Source organism: Anser cygnoides, chromosome 1, assembly GCF_040182565.1.
Source record: "Anser cygnoides isolate HZ-2024a breed goose chromosome 1, Taihu_goose_T2T_genome, whole genome shotgun sequence".
In the NCBI taxonomy this organism is placed as follows: Eukaryota; Metazoa; Chordata; class Aves; order Anseriformes; family Anatidae; genus Anser; species Anser cygnoides.
The window spans coordinates 12458881-12476992 of NC_089873.1; the positions used below are offsets into that span (position 1 = coordinate 12458881).

General features: G+C 36.3%; 1 protein-coding gene and 1 long non-coding RNA gene across 15 annotated transcripts in view; both read left to right on the top strand.

The window, feature by feature from the left end:
• The window catches only part of MAGI2 (membrane associated guanylate kinase, WW and PDZ domain containing 2), a 771534-nt gene that overhangs the window by 323016 nt on the left and 430406 nt on the right, over positions 1–18112 (top strand). The gene's annotated exons all lie outside the window — the stretch shown is intronic.
• On the top strand, positions 4–18109 carry LOC125183309 (uncharacterized). Its single transcript, XR_007165103.2, has 2 exons — positions 4–4101; positions 4141–18109. It is a non-coding gene; the product is annotated as an uncharacterized lncRNA (long non-coding RNA).

Below are 18112 nucleotides of genomic sequence, written 5' to 3' on the forward strand. Positions count from 1 at the left end.
AGAGCTACCCTCTTAGATGTACCCTTTTCTTCCCTGTACCGTTTATCTTCTGCTCAGTGTCAGGGAATTTCCAAGAGCTAACACAAACAGTTTCCTCCCAAGGCTGATATTTCTGGAAGGCAGGACAGGAAGGGCCAGCTTCAGATTCTGAAAGACAAGGTTTCTGCTAAACAGGAGATAGGGTTTCTTTGGTCTCAGAGGTATTGGTCTCAGCAGTATTCTGCAAACAATCAAAAGTAGAAATAGTTTCCATATGTGACTGGAAATCTAGCTTTCTGAAGAAATTTAAAGATAAACAGTTTTCACGCAATATTATTATTTCTTTTTTACTGATATGTGTAAGAACTGAAATAAGTATGTTCCATTCTTAAAGTGTAAATCTATTATGAAAGTATGTTTGTAACTATTGCTAAATCACATTGGCTGAATTTAGTACAGAAAACACTGTTCATTTTCAGCATTTTCTTTTCCTTTTCTAAAAACTCTTCCAAAACCTACAGAGACATTGCAGCTTTGAGAAAGTAAGTTGGATCCTGTTTCTTTTTTCTGTGAAACACCTAGATGACCTGATGCTTTGGTCAGTCCAGCAAAGAATTGGACACAAATAGGAAAGAGTATGGGTACAGTCATAGTCAACTGAGGTCAGTGGAAATTCTGAGCACATTTACTCTGAAACTCATGGAAAATCACTGTAGAGATTGATGCCCAAGGCAATACATTGGGCAGAGGGAAATGTACTGTGGTACACTGCTACCTGCAGAGTTGCAGGAGCTGCTGATGTATAACATTACTGCTTATCAATCCCCAACAATTTTCATTCTAATAGCTTACATAACATTCTAAAATGTGCTTAAAGAGGACTACCAGTCTAGAAATATAGCATGCAGCTGTTTTATGACCAGTTAAACAAGTTGCATATACCAAAAGAGCTGCAATACTGTCTACCAACTCTGCATTCAGAGTAGCCATTTCATTCCTTTGTATGATGCAGTATTGTTGAGAAATCAGTTACAAATAAACATTACTTTTGAAAAGATGGAGAAGGAGAACATTATCACATTCATTTAAATTAAAAAAAAAAAAAAGCACATCTGACAAGGTTATTTTTTTCTTCACTGCTTGATGTGGTGTAATAAATCATCCTTGATGTTTCCCCCATTTTATTATCAGTATCTGTGAACAAGCTTGAAGTAAGTTGATTCTTTATGAGCTATGACATTCATCTCAAAAACAAAACTAAAAATTCAATCTCCAGATGAAAAAAATAAAATCATTAGGGAAATATGGAACAGAATGTCTAATCATATGATTATATTGGATGAAGGAAAACCATGATTTGGCAATGAGACATTTACTTTGTAGTTAGAATTAACTTGGTAATTATAGAGAGTAATGAATTTTGCAATTATTATTTTATTTTTTTTTAGAAATACATAGCTGTCCAGGGGAGTGGGTTTAAAAACAACTGTGTTTTCAACGTAAGGAAAAAAAAGTGTTAAACTCTAAACTACTGGCATAGAATTAAAGTACGCATATATACACATACACATAAAACATAACTATACCTCTGCAAGTCAGCTTAGTACTGAAAGCATAGTATATACTGGTGAAAGCTGAGACAGATGACCTGGGAGAAATATATAGACACTGTCCAAGCATGCAGAAACAGAGTTAGAAAATCAAAGCCCACCTGGAGTTGAATCTCATAATGGACAGCAAGAAGTCTTCTACAGGTATATCAGCAGCAGAAGGGAAATGTGGACTTGCTGGTAAATGGTGCAAAGGACCTGGTGGGAATGGATACAGAAGGGGATGCTTTCTTTGCTTTGGTCTTTACTGGTAAAAGTAACTTTTGGTAAAACTGGCCTTTAGCAATTCCAGGTTCCTGAGACCAGGAGTAAACTCTGGGGAAAGGAAGACGCCTTCAGTGGAGGAGGGTCAGGTCAGAGGACATTTAAACAAAACATTAAAAAGTCCATTGGGACTGATGGGATGAACCCACAAGCACTGAGAGAGCTGGCCAGTGTCACTGAGAGGTCACTCATATTGAAAGGTCATGTCTGAAAGGTCACAGCTATCAGCAAATGTTCTGGAGAACTGGAAGAAAGCAAATGTAATTCCTATCTTCCAGAAGGAAAAGGAGGTTCCAAGGAAACGCAGTTTGATCAGCCTCACCTCAGTCCTTGGGAAGGTAATAGAACAAATAATTCTGGAAGCTGTTACTAAACATATTAAGGACACAAGGGTGAAAGGGGAATAGTCACCATGGATTTATAAAGGGAAAATCATGCTTGGTCAACTTGGTAGCCTTTCTACAATGAAATGACTAGGTCAGTGAACTAGAAGAGAGCAGGACATGATGTTTATCTCAACTTTACAAGACTTTCAACACTGCCTCCTAGAATATCCTCATGGACTAACTTAACTGATGAAGTACAGGATAGAAAAATGGACAGTGGGATGGACTGAAAACTGGCTGAACTGCTAGTCTCAAAAGGTTGTGATGAACATAGTCCAGCCTTAGAGTTAAATCTTTAATGTGCAGGGTAATAATGAAGCAACAAAAACATCTCACTTAGCACACTTTTATAGACATGCTGTTGCAATACAGAATGGACTTATTTTTCAGGTAGGTTAAGCAACTAAATTTAAGTTCAGGGTAGTCATATCTTAAGGAGTGCGTGATCCTTTGTGCTGGTGTGAGGAGTTCTGTGACTGAGCAGTGAGCATGTTTAGAAAGCAGATCTGTCCCAGAATTATTCCTCCAAGTTTACCTTGTTCACCTTTGGGGCAGAGAAGCATCTTGAATTGTCATAATTAATGAAGGAAGAGAGAGAATGAAACCATAGCAAAAAGGCCATACATTGACAATACCTGCTGCATCTCTCTCAATGTGATACTGTAGATGTAAATCAAAGAACAAAATTCCAGGAACGAGCCAGGTATGTAGGCACAAGTATACAGCTGCAAATTAAAAGATTTTTTTTTTCCTGCTGCAAATATATCCTCAATTACCTTTCATTTATTTATAGAGTGATTACCTTTCACTGTAAAAATTACTTGACACCATAGAATAATGTTGAAAGGAATAGCAGTTTAGGTAAAGTTATACTTCTCACATGGAAACAGGTCTGCTTGGAAATGTTCCCATTAGAATGAATTTATGCATATCTGTTGTCAGTTTTACTGAGATGTGAAATATTCTCTTTGAAGTAGAATAACTAGATCTATATGTTAGATCTAACTAGGTCTATTGGCCTTACCTCTAGCACTGTTTGCATTTTGTATGCGGTGTAAGAAGGACATAAAACTATTAGAGAGTGTCCAAAAGAGAGTAACAAAGAAGGTTAAACGTCTAGAGGAAGATATATAGGGAGGGTCTGAGGTCCCTTGGTTTGTTCAGCCCAGAGCAGAGCAGGCTGAGGGGAGGCCTCATGGCGGCCTGCAGCTCCCTCACGAGGGGAGCGGAGGGGCAGGCGCTGAGCTCTGCTCTCTGGGGACAGCGACAGGACCCGAGGGAACGGCATGGAGCTGGGACAGGGGAGGGTCAGGCTGGGGGTTAGGGAAAGGTTCTGCACCCAGAGGGCGGTCAGGCACTGGGACAGGCTCCCCAGGGCAATGGGCATGGCACCAAGCTGCTGGAGTTCAAGAAGCATTTGGACAACACTCTCAGACATAGGGTCTGATTTTTGGGTGGTCCTGTGCAGAGCCAGGAGCTGGACTTGAGAATCCCCACATACATATGAAGGGACCTACAGGAAAGCTAGGGAGGGACTCTTTGTCAGGGAGTGTAGTGACAGGAAAAGGGATAATGGCTTTAGGTTTAGATTAGATATAAGGAAGAAATTCTTTGCTCTGAGGGTGGTGAGGCACTGGACCAGGTTGCCCAGTGAAGCTGTGGATGCTCTATCCCTGGAGGTGTTCAGGATGGGGCTTGGGGCAACCTGGTCTAGTGGGAGGTGTCCCTGCCCAGGGCAGGAGGGTTGGAACTAAGTTATCTTTAAGGTCCCTTCCAACCCAACCCATTCTATGATCCTATGATCCTTGTGGATCCCTTCCCACTCAGGATATTCTATGATTCTATATTGTGTTACAAATGAGGTCAAAATATCTATGATTCTATATTGTGTTACAAATGAGGTCAAAATATATCATTATTGACTGTGTGGTTAATTAGAATGGTAGCTAGAAGGAAAACCTTTATTAATGTTCAGGTGAAGTTGTTTTGGTTTTCTTTCATTGACCAAAGTAATAATTATATTAAGGGAAAATGCTTTGGAATGAATATCTGATGTATAAGAGTTAATAATGCTATTCTGGGAGAACAAATCTATTTATTTCCTTATCTGTCTTGTACCAGAGAAAAGTAAGTCACATGGAAAATGTTTTATAACCATAGCTAAGCTGTTCATTAGAACACTTTTCAGGAACAATGAAGTTTCTGAACAAAGTGAAACAAATCTTTGATGGAGGAGAGTGTTTTAGAGCAGTTAGGTATTACTTTTGCCTACAGTTTTTCAAAGTTTGTATTTTAGGATTTTCCATTATCAGATTTTTTAGAGAAATACACAAATCTTGAAGTATTTGAGTAAAACTGTAACAGCACAAAATCCATTTTTTTTTCATTTAAATGTGTACCTGCTTTGGACAAGGCAGTGGTAAGGCAGTATTAGTGGGCTTAGCTATTGGTGACTTTCTTGTGAGGAATAGCACATTTTGTGAAAAATGTGCTTAGGTGTCAAACTTCATGAGAACTTTAATTCAACCTTTTAAGTGAACCACGAAGAGGGAAGGGAAATATTTTCTTTCAACTTTTTTGAAGCTAAATATTGTAACTTTTTAATTTCAAATTGTGACATTTAGAAACTTTGTTATAAAAATGAGATTCTTAAGTTGTTAGGTATTTCAGAGAAAAATATTGTGCTTTAGAGGGGACCTCAGACATGATAGGAATGCTATGTAGATGAAAAGGAAATAGAATTGGCCTAATTATAACCACAAAGAAAATAAATTAAAAAAAATCATGGTAATGCAGAAACAGTTTTCTAGCATTTACCTGCCTTTACTATTGTCATAGGGTAAATTCTGTAAGAAAGCTAACAATGGATTGTGGTCATTTGTACTTGAAATATTCCATTTTATGTAGCAGAATAATGTTATACACTCATTTATATTCTGTAAATTGGTCTCTGAGTCATATGGTTGGAATTAGTTCAATAGAGAATAGGTGCCTTTAAAAATTGAAGCCTACCATGAATAGAGTCATCATATTTTAATGTTTTATTATTACTGTAATGCTCTTTCTGTAGAGAATGTTAATATCTGTAAACATTGTCCAGTTATTTTTCTAGCGAGAAAAGTTGCTTAAAGGGGTAATTTCTACAGTTGTTAACAAAGATATTAGACCAAAAATAAATTTTATTTCCTTAGTCTCAGTTATTACTCTTAAAACAAAATTGTTCAAAATAATTCACAGTCATTGTCATCCATACCGATTGCTATTGTGAGGAGAGCATGAATTTCATGGAACTGGCATGGAAGCTGAGGTGCCTTTCTGCTTCATCAAGCAGTCATCTCCTACCAGAGAGGAATTTTGTGAGAAATCATGCAAACCTGTTGTGTTTTATTCATTTTTGTAGTGGTATCTTACCATACTAATAGGTACATTTGCAAAACAGTTTACCAGCGATGCATGCTTCATTTTCTGGGACCTCAGTTGCAAAACAGTAAGTTTGTATTTTCAAACCATACCAATCATCTCAAATTCCAGTAAGGTCAGTGAAAAGTATCATGGCTGAACACTTCAAAAAAACAGAGAAAGAGACATTGATCAGCTAGTAGGTAAGAGAGCCTTATTAGTAGAATTTCTGATTAAAACAAACAAACAAACAAACAAACAAACAAAAAAAAACACTAATCCCAAAACCAAAACAGCTTCTCCCCCAGCCAACCACAAATCCAAAGAATAAAATTAATAGGCATATACAGACTGGGAATTAAAACGTAAATTCTAATTATAAGAAAAATACAGAAAGTTTTTAAAACACTCTATAAGAAAATATTGCAAATTATATGCAAATACCTACAAAAATAATTCTTACACAAAAGAGTTGTTTAGTTGTGTAAAAATAAGGGAGCCATTAAAAAATAATAATAATAGCCCTAATAAGCCGTTAAAAAATCAGTGGCTTAGTTATTTAACTAAGTGGGCACAGTGATGGCAACTGGTAACAAGGTCAGAGAATATACCATTCTGGAAAATTTAAGAATAGTTAGATTTCTGTATTTGAGTATATAATTATTTTAAACTACTTCATACTAGAAACATAAGAATTCTCAAATGTCCATGTTACAGAACAGGAACTTATTGCAAATCTAAACATAAATAAGGCTTCTGGTTCTGATGGGTGTAACCCGTAATATTCAATATCTGTTACTGATTGGCTGCTTGCCATGAAAACTAGGGGATGCCAAAATATAAAAGAAAAAAAAAAAAAGTTTTCTATTGTCAACAAGAAATATATTACAAATATTGAGACTAAATTCATGCCATATTTTCTGATTACCACATATATGTAACTAATATCTCTCATCTCTCTTTGATAGAGTTTAGACAGAGAAATAAACTGCCTCTGGAGATATTTGAAAAGTAAGAAAATTAGGCATTTCTCTTTATTCAGTAGTAACACTGTATTGCCTATTACAACAGTTCCAAAGCACCAAAACTTTCAGTGAATTGATGTCATTAAAGAAAAAGTGTTTACCCCTGATACACTGTTTTCACACTATTATTGATGGCACTTTCAGATCAACAGTAATTAAAATAGATACTGTGTTTTCCTTTTTGTGTCCATCAGTGTGCTCAACAAATTATAACTATAGACTGTGTCAGTCTGAATGGAATTTGCCTTAAACTGAGTTGATCTCAAAATCTGTAAAATCACTTTATATGGGGGAGCTGCCTATGCAACCAGCTTTGTGCTGTGTCCTAACCAGTGTTCTTGACCTAAGTGAGAATCAGATTTTTATTTATTTATTTTTTTTTTGCTTCTGCCTCTTACTGTCCTGTAGACGCAGTAAGACTGTGACTGCTTTTGCAGGAGGTGGAGGCAGGATGTGTGGCATTTTGCATCCCAGATGGGCAGGTGATTTTGAATATCCTGTTCCAAAAGTTGATGGAATTGTCTTTTCCTTCTTTATGGACACTGTAAACCCTCTAATGGTATGTCTGAAAACATGATACATTATGTTGCTTTCACAATCTTAATTTCTATCAGATAAACTCTTAAATGGAGGAATTTACTTTATGATAATTTTAATAATTCAGTCACCGAATTCTCATCAGTCAGTAATATTATATCATAGGTGAACTGGTGATTCATCTTATCTCCGAAAGTATGAGCAGTTGGCCATTGTTATCACTACTTCCATTTATTAACATACTCTGTATAACCTGTCCAGCTCTGTGTTTACAGAATAAAACATAATGATTTCTGCATCTCCTTTAGTCTTCTGTCTTAGAACAAAAATGAAATGCAGTATTCCTGTCCTTTTCCTGTCCTTTCTGACCTTTTCTCAGGTTTGGTGCATTCACTTTTGCTGAAGTAGTTTTCTATGAATAAGCAAACTTTTTTTCTTTTCTTTTCCTAAAAAAGATTCCATCTTCCAATGTAAATGCTTTGTTTTGCTCTCCAGAAAGCTGATGCATTGGCATCAAGTTTTACAAGGTAGTGTGTCAGCACTTGAAATAAGAAATACTGTACAACAAATTGTCCATACCAAAGTAATGCAGTTACAGTGTAATTAATGCTTCTTTCAGGGCTCTCCTGCCTTCATTAGTGCATACGAATATTTTCCATTCATAATTCTCTCCATGACAACTCATAAAATGAACAGTTTGTGCTCATTTTGTGCTAGTACTCGTTTTGCTTCTCAGTCATCCAAGACCATCTGCACATTCTTTTTACTCTAAAGATATATATTTCCATTTCAAATCAGCTTGCAGTTTGCTGAATATAGTAACCCAAATACTGTGTTTGAAGACCTTTTTAGATAAACTCAAATACTTCAATTTCTTCCAAAGTTCCTGCGGACTAGGTACTTCCTCTAACAGTAGGCATATCTCTGGAGTATGAATAGACTTACCTATATTTGTTAAGGAAGCCCACAATGATTTGTAGTTCACTTAAGCTGAATGTGGTTTAAAGTCCTGGTAGTATGTTTCAATTTGCAGGACGTTATTCATTGTAAATAATCTTTCCAAAAAATCCAGCAGAAATCGAGGCAAAAATGAACTCAGAGCTGACTTTCTAAAAAACTAACTCTTGGCAAGTTATTATGACATAACCACTTTTCAAAATTGTCTGTCTTTTTCTTCGAAAAACTATCTCCTCCTGAGTTTGCTACATGTCTGTTCATCTGATAGCAGAAAGCAACAATAGCGAGAATGCATCTTTTCCTCTGTTCCCCCCAACATATTTTTCTGTAGTTTTTATCTCTTCTTTCAAGACTACAGTACTTCTGCACTGTCTTTAGGAAAAGCTTATAGGATGGAGCATTTTTAAATAACTTCCATAAAAATAAGAATAGTCTATTATTTAAGTTCTATACATTTTGTTGATTTCTTTTAAAATTTAACCAGATTTCCTCATCCAACCTTTGTCTTTATTATGTCCAGTGAATTGTTATTACTACTATACACTACAGTTAAAAAGGTAGCTTCAATAACTTAGTGGTGGATACAGAGGAAGAAGGTGTGAGTCATGTAAAATCCCCTAAAAATGGAGCAATACATTTCAATCATAAACACCAGGAAAAAAATAAAATAAAATAAAATAAAATAAAATAAAATAAAATAAAATAAAATAAAATAAAATAAAATAAAATAAAATAAAATAAAATAAAATAAAATAAAATAAAATAAAATAAAATAAAATAAAATAAAATAAAATAAAATAATAAAGGAACATGTACTATGCTTCTCCATGACATCCAGGCCAGATTGCAATCTAGCTAGAGTGAGTTCACCTCCTCCATTTTCAGGCAATGAGAACATTCTTTCATAAAGAAACAGCAACTAAGCACACGCCTTTGTCAGTCTGTCTCTGTCCTGATCACTAAGAAATCCCTGCAAAGAGCCTGAGGTTGGGAAACATTAGTGCTGTACTTAGACTTCCACAGGTAAAGATCTCTGAAACATCTGCCTTCCGTTTTTGTACTTAGAAGTAGTGTAACCCACACAGACTAAAGTTATTTAGGTTTGAGAAAAACTATCAATAATCCATCTCAGTCTCTTATTAACTGCAGCATCCAATGATGGCAATGATGGTAATTGTTGTTAGCCTTACACCCTTACACTGTTGTAAAGTAGTCAGGAATGGGAAGAAATACTTCCCTTTGGCTAACAAGAATTGACATCTCAGCTTTCAACTTTTGCTTTATCATAACCACCTAAATCAGCCTCAAGAAAAATTTATAGGGTCTTTAAAATAGTTGAAGTCCATAACTTGGAAATCCACAAAATCCAACAAAAATTAAGTGAAAGTTAATGGAAAGTATCCCAACAAATGAATTAAAATATATGCAAGTTACCTACAGATCTGTAGATTTCCCTCTATAGCCTATTTCACAAGCTAGCCACTGGTGTTTTGATCTCTCGAACTCAAACTTTGGGAAATGAGGTAATACAAAATTAACCTTAGCTCTTCCCTTCCTTATCAGAGGCCTGCCATATATATTTGGCATTCTATTTTTGCAGACAATATAAAAGAATAATGGAAAAGCTTTTCACTTACTCCAAAGAAACACAGCATTATTTTTTTGCCCTTTACTCACTATATCTTTTTACCACTCTGTCCTGTCGTATGCTGCTTTTGGAGATGGGCTGTCATGGATATTCCCAGTGGCTTTTGCAAGCTTCAGAAGTAGAACTGAAGTGAGTTAGACTGAGCTGTAATACACTGTAATTCTTTATATTATGCCTTAAAAAAAGTTTAATTTTTCTGAATAAGTGCTCTGTAAGAGATGCTAGTCAGAGTCTTAAATGTGCATTGAAAAGTTTTTCTTGTTTGTTTGTCAGAGAATGTAATTTCTTAATGCAGGAAGGTATAAATTTATATCTGATTTCTGCCATATAGAGATACTGTTTGTAATATTGAAAACCTAACTAAACCACAGAATCCACCAACCCCATCCTCATTAAATAAATAAATAAATACTTTAAAACTGAATTGGGATTGATGATTCGAATGCACAATGCCTGCATGTGTACAAATGTTTACTATGTGACAAAGTCAAGAAGGGCTCTTTGAAGGATGCTTAGAGGATGCTCCTACCTGTTCAGTGTTAGCAGCTGCAGAGAATATATGTGTGTTTTGAAATATAATAAAAAAAAAAAATCATGTTAAATGGCAAAATAATTTGCTAAACTATTTTTTCCTGATGATAGTGTAAATGTTATAATTACATCTATTGTTTGAAACAGAAACAAAGGGCCAATCATAGTTTGTGTCTGTGCCATATAGTGATAAGCAGTGTAGCCTGTAACAGTATGAACAACAGACTTTTAGATTTTGGTACATGACCTTGACTATCTTCCAGACAAAAAAAAAAAAAAAATCCTAAAGCTACAGATTATTACATTTGGGATAGAATTGGATTCTCAGCAAAATTACAGCGTTGTCCCATTTTATGTTTCGCATTCTCTAATGATGTGTAATTTACTATACAATGAGGGAAAAATGCCTTTTTCTTTACACCTGCAATCCTGCAGATTTCATGTCTTCTCTTATTATTCAAAGAACTGTTGATACAGATGTTATGCTCATAAAAACTCACATGCATATAATGTTTCGTACAATGATCCCATGTACTTTGAGAGCATAATTAAGCCCTGCAGCACAGTTAAATTACACTCTTGTTTTATAAATGGGTAAACTGAGGCATTGGTGTCCTGACTTGCTCAAAGTCACACCAATTTAATGGCAAGTTTAGCAGAGGAAGCCAGAGGCTCTGACTGCCAACTGTTTGATGAGAACAGTAAGAATGTACAGCCTCCATTAACCCAGACTGACTTCAACTGCAGCCATTTCTTTACAACTTTGTATTACAAATGTTTCACTTACATTAAACTATAATGTTTGTTGACATTTATATTTCATCAGCTACCTCAGTTCCAAGCGGCTCTTTCAGAGAGTTCAACTTTCCTAAGCAACCTCATAAATCCCTTTTTATACACTCACATTTTTCCCTTATTTTTTTCCATTGAGTTTCTAACCTGCTCTACAAAACCTCGTCACTATGACCCTGCAGTGCACTAAGCACACTTTAAAATTCTTTCTCCTTTCCTGATGATTTGTTTCATTAGTGACATTCTTCAAATCACATGTACCTAATCCATGGTTCAGTCTACTAACAGGAAATCGGTTCAGTGAACAGGGATTTATATAACAAAAGAAGTGCTCACTTAGGGAGTACTTTTAATACTTTGTTCATTGAAAAAAATGCTAACCTCCAGATTTTTCTGACTTTAATGCTCTGGTGTTTCAGTTTAGACTTAACTGTAAATGAAAGCCTTCAAAAGCCATATAATCCATCGATCTCATACTTGCTGAAGCACAAGTTTCATGGTACATGAACATTTTTCATTTCTTTTTTTTTTTTTTCTTCTGTAATTATATCAGCTGTGCTACTTCCAGGCATGCTTAATTCTGTTGTCTGTTCTGCTGTGCAATTCTTAACAAAGGCCCTAACGTTTACAGTGTTTTATATTTATTTAATTTTGTGTTAGAGACTGTAATCCTTGCATCTAAATTTATTTTTGTGGGAGAGTGCTATCCGTATTTCAGCTATTGAGGTGGTGAGGCTTAAATGTTGTTCTATTGTGGTTATGTAGAGAAACCCTCTCCTTACTAGATAGATCTTGTTTTACTATACACAGATTTTCAACTGTTTCCTGAGACAAGAATTTCCCGTATTTCTATGACAATAATCAGTTTTTATTTCTCGAAGCTTTCCAGAGTGGGTATTGATATGAGAAACTACACTTGACTGCAGATAATTAGATTATCACATCACCTCTCAAATTAGTTTAACTAACTGAACAATTCAGTGTTCCAGGGAAAGACCAAAAATCTACTGTCACCACCATGACTGTTAGCTTGACTGGCTTTCAAAACTGTTAATCCATTCTGTTAATCCAGAAAGCTGGACTTTAGGGTCAGGGAATGAAAACCAAAAATATTATTATTGTTATTGTTATTCTTCGTATTCTTCTTCTTATTATTATTATTTAAATATTATTCCAAGAGAACTCTGTCTGGAAATTTTGACTGAGCCTCAGGAATGATTGTGCCAAATTTTCCCTCAGGAAAGAATGATTCCACAGTGTTGTTATAATATATAGATCCTTACTGAATAATGTCATGTTTCTTATATTCTTTCATTTTTAAATCTAGTAAAATAACCTCTGCCCCCAAATGTAAATGGCATTGTGCAGTTCAGCTAAGGTTAAATTATTGATGTCAATACATTTTACAATAGAGGTCGTCACCCTTATAAACGGTGATCAGATTTGAATGAAAATAGGGTTCTAAAGAAAGGAAACACAAAGAACTCATCCAAACTATGAACCAGGATTACATAGCATGATTTTATAATCTTAGCAGAAAGCTGAAAAACGTTTTCCTAATGATTTGTCCCACAGATTTTCCATTACAATTCACTGGGATATGAGTATTCTTTGAAAACTGTATCCACAGCATCATGAGACAGGTGTATATCTTCTACACACAGATTCATCATTTTCAAAGAAGTGTCGTTACACTGCTTTCAGTCACTTCTCACAGCAATGATCTAGCTCATCACTCATCTCTGATGATTCTCTTCTTTCCCTCTGAGACACCTATCTCATGAAAAGAGCTGCATAGATGACAGTTTTAACCATGTCCTAAGTAAGAAAGAAGTTCCTACCAATGAGTCCTGCTTGACCTTCTGAAACAGAGGACAGAAACAACCCAGCCAATCATTATCAAGTATTAAATTCAGAATACATTTTATCCATCTGTAGCCTGGTTTGAAAGCAATGAATTCTCCACATTTCAATCATCTGTTTTACCTGTTGTTATGAGAAGACAGTAGTGTCTGTTACAAATGCTATCAGTGCTCTACTACTGATTATTGATACTGATGTTTGCATTGGTTGAGCACCTCTTTCCTATCTAAGAATACCTATAAAATAGAATGTTTTGCTATGACATGAAAAAGTTGACTAGCTGAAAAGGAATTACAAAAATTCAATGTAGTACCTGCAGTATATCCTGGTACTGATTACTAACTACCCAATTACCAGTTTAAAAAAAAAATATATATATATATGTATATATTCTATATATGAAAATTGCTGCCTGCACCATCTCTGGAATCAAATGAGACTCATTTGCAAGACAAGAATCCATCTCTTTTCTTGTAAATCCTTCAGAGAGCACAAGACCAACAGTCAAGATCTATAAAGCAACCAAAGTTTCAGTCTTTATTTAGGGGAAGTCATCGAAAAATTACTCTTGCCTTATTCTCTTGTTACAATGAATCCAGCCCTTCTGGATAATATTTTAGTGGAGTAGAAAGCCTGAATGTTTTGCCATAAAATATCACATTTGTATTTTGTACTTATTAGGCTATAAGGGTTTTCTTTAGCTACAATACTCAAAAGTTAGTGCTTAAAAATGATTTTGGTCAAATTTCATATCAGAAGGTAAGATAACATTCAATACTGGAAAGGCTGAATGAATATGCACAGGATTTTGGTAGATGTAACCTTTGTTCATGAGAATTTTGTCTTCTCAGTGGAGAATGGGTGCAGTGAGGTAAGCTGTGATATTAGAAATCCTGACATATATGTCAAAAGTGGGTTTCTCTTCATGTGAGGAGGTGATCTACAGAATAAAGAAAAATGCAATGGCAGAAAAATAAGACTAGGCTCTTGGTGTTGAGTCTGACAACTGGATAAAGGCCTGATTCTCTGGAAAATCAGCAGCTGCCACTACCTTCATTCTGAGGAGACCATAAGCTGTGTGCTTTGGGTGTCAACTTATAATTGTACATCAGATAAAATTTTGACCAAAGGTATCATTAAAGATTCAGCTATTAGTATTTTTTCTGAGTTTTACAAATAGAAACTGCAACTGTTTAACTGTATTTTAACATTTTCTAATGCTCCTATTGCATAGGATATAAAACTTAGAAAATATTAATCTTCTGTAGTTCTAGAGTTGGTATTCTTTATCAACACTAATTACTAATCATAACTTTTAGTTTTGGTAAGCAGAAAAGCGGATAAATAGTTACTTTTTGTAATATGAAAAAAATACATAGTGAGCATTTTTTACAGAAGATCTTAGTATCTTGCATTAGGTTCATTTGCAGATAAACATCATGTTTGAGTTCACAGATTTCCTTTAAAATCTTTACTGGTCAAGTTCCTTCTGCAAAATGTGGTGTTCCTTCATTGTAGAATCCTTTTGGAAATGGAACCCACCATTTCTGGTGGAATATGGATAAGTTGTGATCCCCAAGACAGTAAAGACATTTGAGATGTTTATAGAGAAAACATTTTTATTTGTGCTAGGGAAAACAAACAAACAAACAAAAAAGAGAGACATTAGAGATCAAATATTATTTATCAGTAGCATGCTGTAATAGATTTGGCTCCATGTGATATTCACTCTCAGAGCCTATAGAGCAAGTGGCATTATTTGTTCTGCTTCAGAACTTTGAAGGTATGGAATCTCTGCAATAATAATGACATAATCATAGCTACTGACCTAGTAATGGATGTGGCTTGCCTTCCTATTTTGCTGTATATATAAATAGGACCTGTCATTTTGAACCATTCTGAAATCTCTCCAAGATAGAGGTTCTTCTGCTGCTCAACTCAACATGCTTTGTAGAGTCTTATATCAACTTCCGTAATAAACTTTGTCAGCAGAGATTAACTGGATCCAGACTGTTCTTCATCCACAGTTGCCATGTAATTTAGTGGCCTATACTTTAGTCCAAACTGTGTTCTTCATGATCCAGATTAAGGTTATAATGCATTGCTGATGTTTGAATATGATTACATTTATATGTGACATTGATGGCCTCCCTCTTTTCTATGGGATATGTATCTCTTTGAGACTTTATTTATTTATTTATTTATTTAAGACTTACATATCTTGATTTGAGACTATGTAGGCTTTATTCTTCAGACCTCACATTTCATAATGCCTGATTTTCCTACTGTGTAAGTGCTATGACTGGAAGGGAATTTCTGGCAGAAGGTGCCTTGGAGCCAGTATAAGCAGCTCTTCACAACATTTCAACAGTTTGACTGTGTTTTCATTTGAGGCCAACTGTTTTTTTGTGTCTGAATCTTCTGAAGTACACTACATGGATGTTTTGTTTGTTGTAAAGAAAGAGAGGCTACCTCTGATTCCTAGTCTGATGGGAGGCCATTGCTGAAGATGTGCTTCAAAATCCTTGCATTAGAGTGAATGTACAAAAGCCATAGTGTTAAAAGAGAGATGTGGAATATATTTTCAAAACTCTTCCATCTTTTAAAAAGAAAGAATGCTTCAATACTGCCAAATCCACAAAACTGGTCTCTTATGAATCTGGTGGTTGAGCTCAAGAATGAGCTCTTTATTCATCCTTTCCATATCTCCTTTACACATTTGTATCTTCTGTCAGTTCCATGATAAAAATTGTTTTAAATTGGCCTTTGTGTTCAGGCTTAGTAGAGGAGATCGAAGGGCACGCAGACATATGCATACATATGTGCATATCATACCAATGCCCTCCTCTCCTCCCTCCTTCCTTCCCTTTCACAATGTCATCACAAAACCTAATTTTCCATAAGAAACCAGTCTAAAAATTACGCTGAGTTACACCAATGAATCTCTACTGACTTTTGGGAATCATTCTTGATTTATATCAGTCTGAGAATTAATTAAACTCTGAGCCTTAATGAAATAATCTAGGCACAGATCCTGCAAGGGCATAACATGTGCCATTGTACAGGTGAGCAGTTCCATTGAACAGACTGGGATTATTCACCTTGTGAGTGCAGAATTAGATATTTTGTTACAATTTTGAACTTAAACTGGTCTTTTGAGCTTTAAAGGGAATCCGTATCATTCAAATGTGTTTAATACGTGAAAGAAGATTAGTAACTGCAACTGTATTGTTATGAGTGTAGTGAAAATTTTATATGGTTGCAGTCACAATCATTTCAGATTCAGAGTTATTGCAAAGTAAGTTTTGTAACAATTAACAGCGTACAAGAATGCAATATATCTGACTCAGGTATATATATTAAAACAACAAAGCTATAATTCATGAAGTAATACTTTTAGTGCATGTTCCATGGTGGTTTCACCCTTATGGGCAGCTGAACTCCACCACAACTGCTCTCTCACTCCCTCTCCTCAAAGGAAGAGGGAGAGAAAATACAATGAAAAACGGTTCAAAGATTGACATGAGGACAGGGAAATCACTCACCAGAAAGTGTCACGGGCAAAACAGACTCAGTGTAGGGAGATTAGTATAATTTATTGCCTTTTACTAACAGACTAAAACTGTGAGAAACCAAAAGTAAACCAAAACACCTTTCCCCCATCCACCCTCTTCTACCTCTTCCACCTGAGCAGTGCAGGGGCATGGGGAATCAAGGTTGTAATCAGTCTAGTTGTAATCAGTCTATATAACACTTTGTCAGCTGCCACTTCTTCATGGTCACTCTCTTCCCCTGCTCCAGCGTGGGGTCCATCCCAAACTGCATTCCTTCCCAAACTGGTCATGAGGGGGCTTCCCACAGACTGCAGTTCTTCAGGAATTGCTCCAAGATGGGTCCATAGCATGGGGCCTGTCTTTCAGGGACTCTAGCATGGGTCACCCACGGGTTGCAGCTCCCACCAGATCAGCTGCTTCTTTGTGGACTGCACTCCATGGGCTGCAGCTCCAGCCTGGATTCTGCTTCACCTTGGGCTCCTCCACGGGCTGCAGCATGGAGATCTGCTCCGCCATGGGACCCATGGGCTGCAGGGGGACAGCCTGCTCCACCAGGGGCCTCTCCTCAGGCCGCAGGGGAACTTCAGCTCTGGCACCTGGAGCACCTCCTGCCCTCCTTCTGCACTGACCTGGATGTCTGCAGGGCTGGTTCTCTCAAGTTTTCTCACTTCTCTCTCCCAGATTCTGTGGCACAGCAACTTTCCATTTTTTAAATTTCTCCGAGGCCCAACCAGTGTTGCTCACTGGCTCAGCTCTGGCCAGCAGTGGGTCCCTTTCAGAGACGGCTGGAGTTGGCTCTGATCTGACATGGGGCAGCTGCTGGGCTCTGCTCACAGAGGCCACCCCTGCAGCCCCCTCTCCTCACTACCAAAACCTTGCCACATAAACCGATGCAATGTTGTCAACGTAAAATACAAGACAGCCTTAAATAAATAAATAAAAGTCTTGTAGTAAGTTTGAAGAAGGAAAGGGAGAACATTTTGTTTCTGACAAGTGGGAATGTTGCTGCAACAGTGAATGTCACTGTAAAAGAAAAAAAAAGGGGGGGGGATGAAGAAGGGAAAGATGGAGCAGCAATAAGAGACATACGGAAAAACAGAGGAAGATAATTCATGCAAACTGAAAGCACAAAGTGATTTTTATCTCTGTAGTCTAAGGGCTGCTCATGGCTGAGGGGAGATCAGCGGCCCCAGGTGCTGTTGCTCTCCGAGGTCCTGAACAGAGATGAGGCGTGAGCCTGAATGGGGAGAGGAGGAAGCTGAGCAGGAGTCGTTTAAATTGGAGACTTGAAGTGAGACCAAAATTCCCAAAGAAATGTAAATATTAAATTGTTTATAGGAAGTTAAATCATACAATTATTTTATTTTACCTACTTATTTATTGAACTTGGGATTGTGTTTAGTACTTCTTGTGCAATTTCACTAAGGTTCTGTTGTGGTTTAACCCAGCAGGCAGTTAAGCACTACACAGCTGTTTGCTCACTCCCTGCCAGTGTGATGGGGGAGAGAATAAAAAATAAATAAATAAATAAATAAAATAATAATAATAATAAAAAAAAAAAAAACAT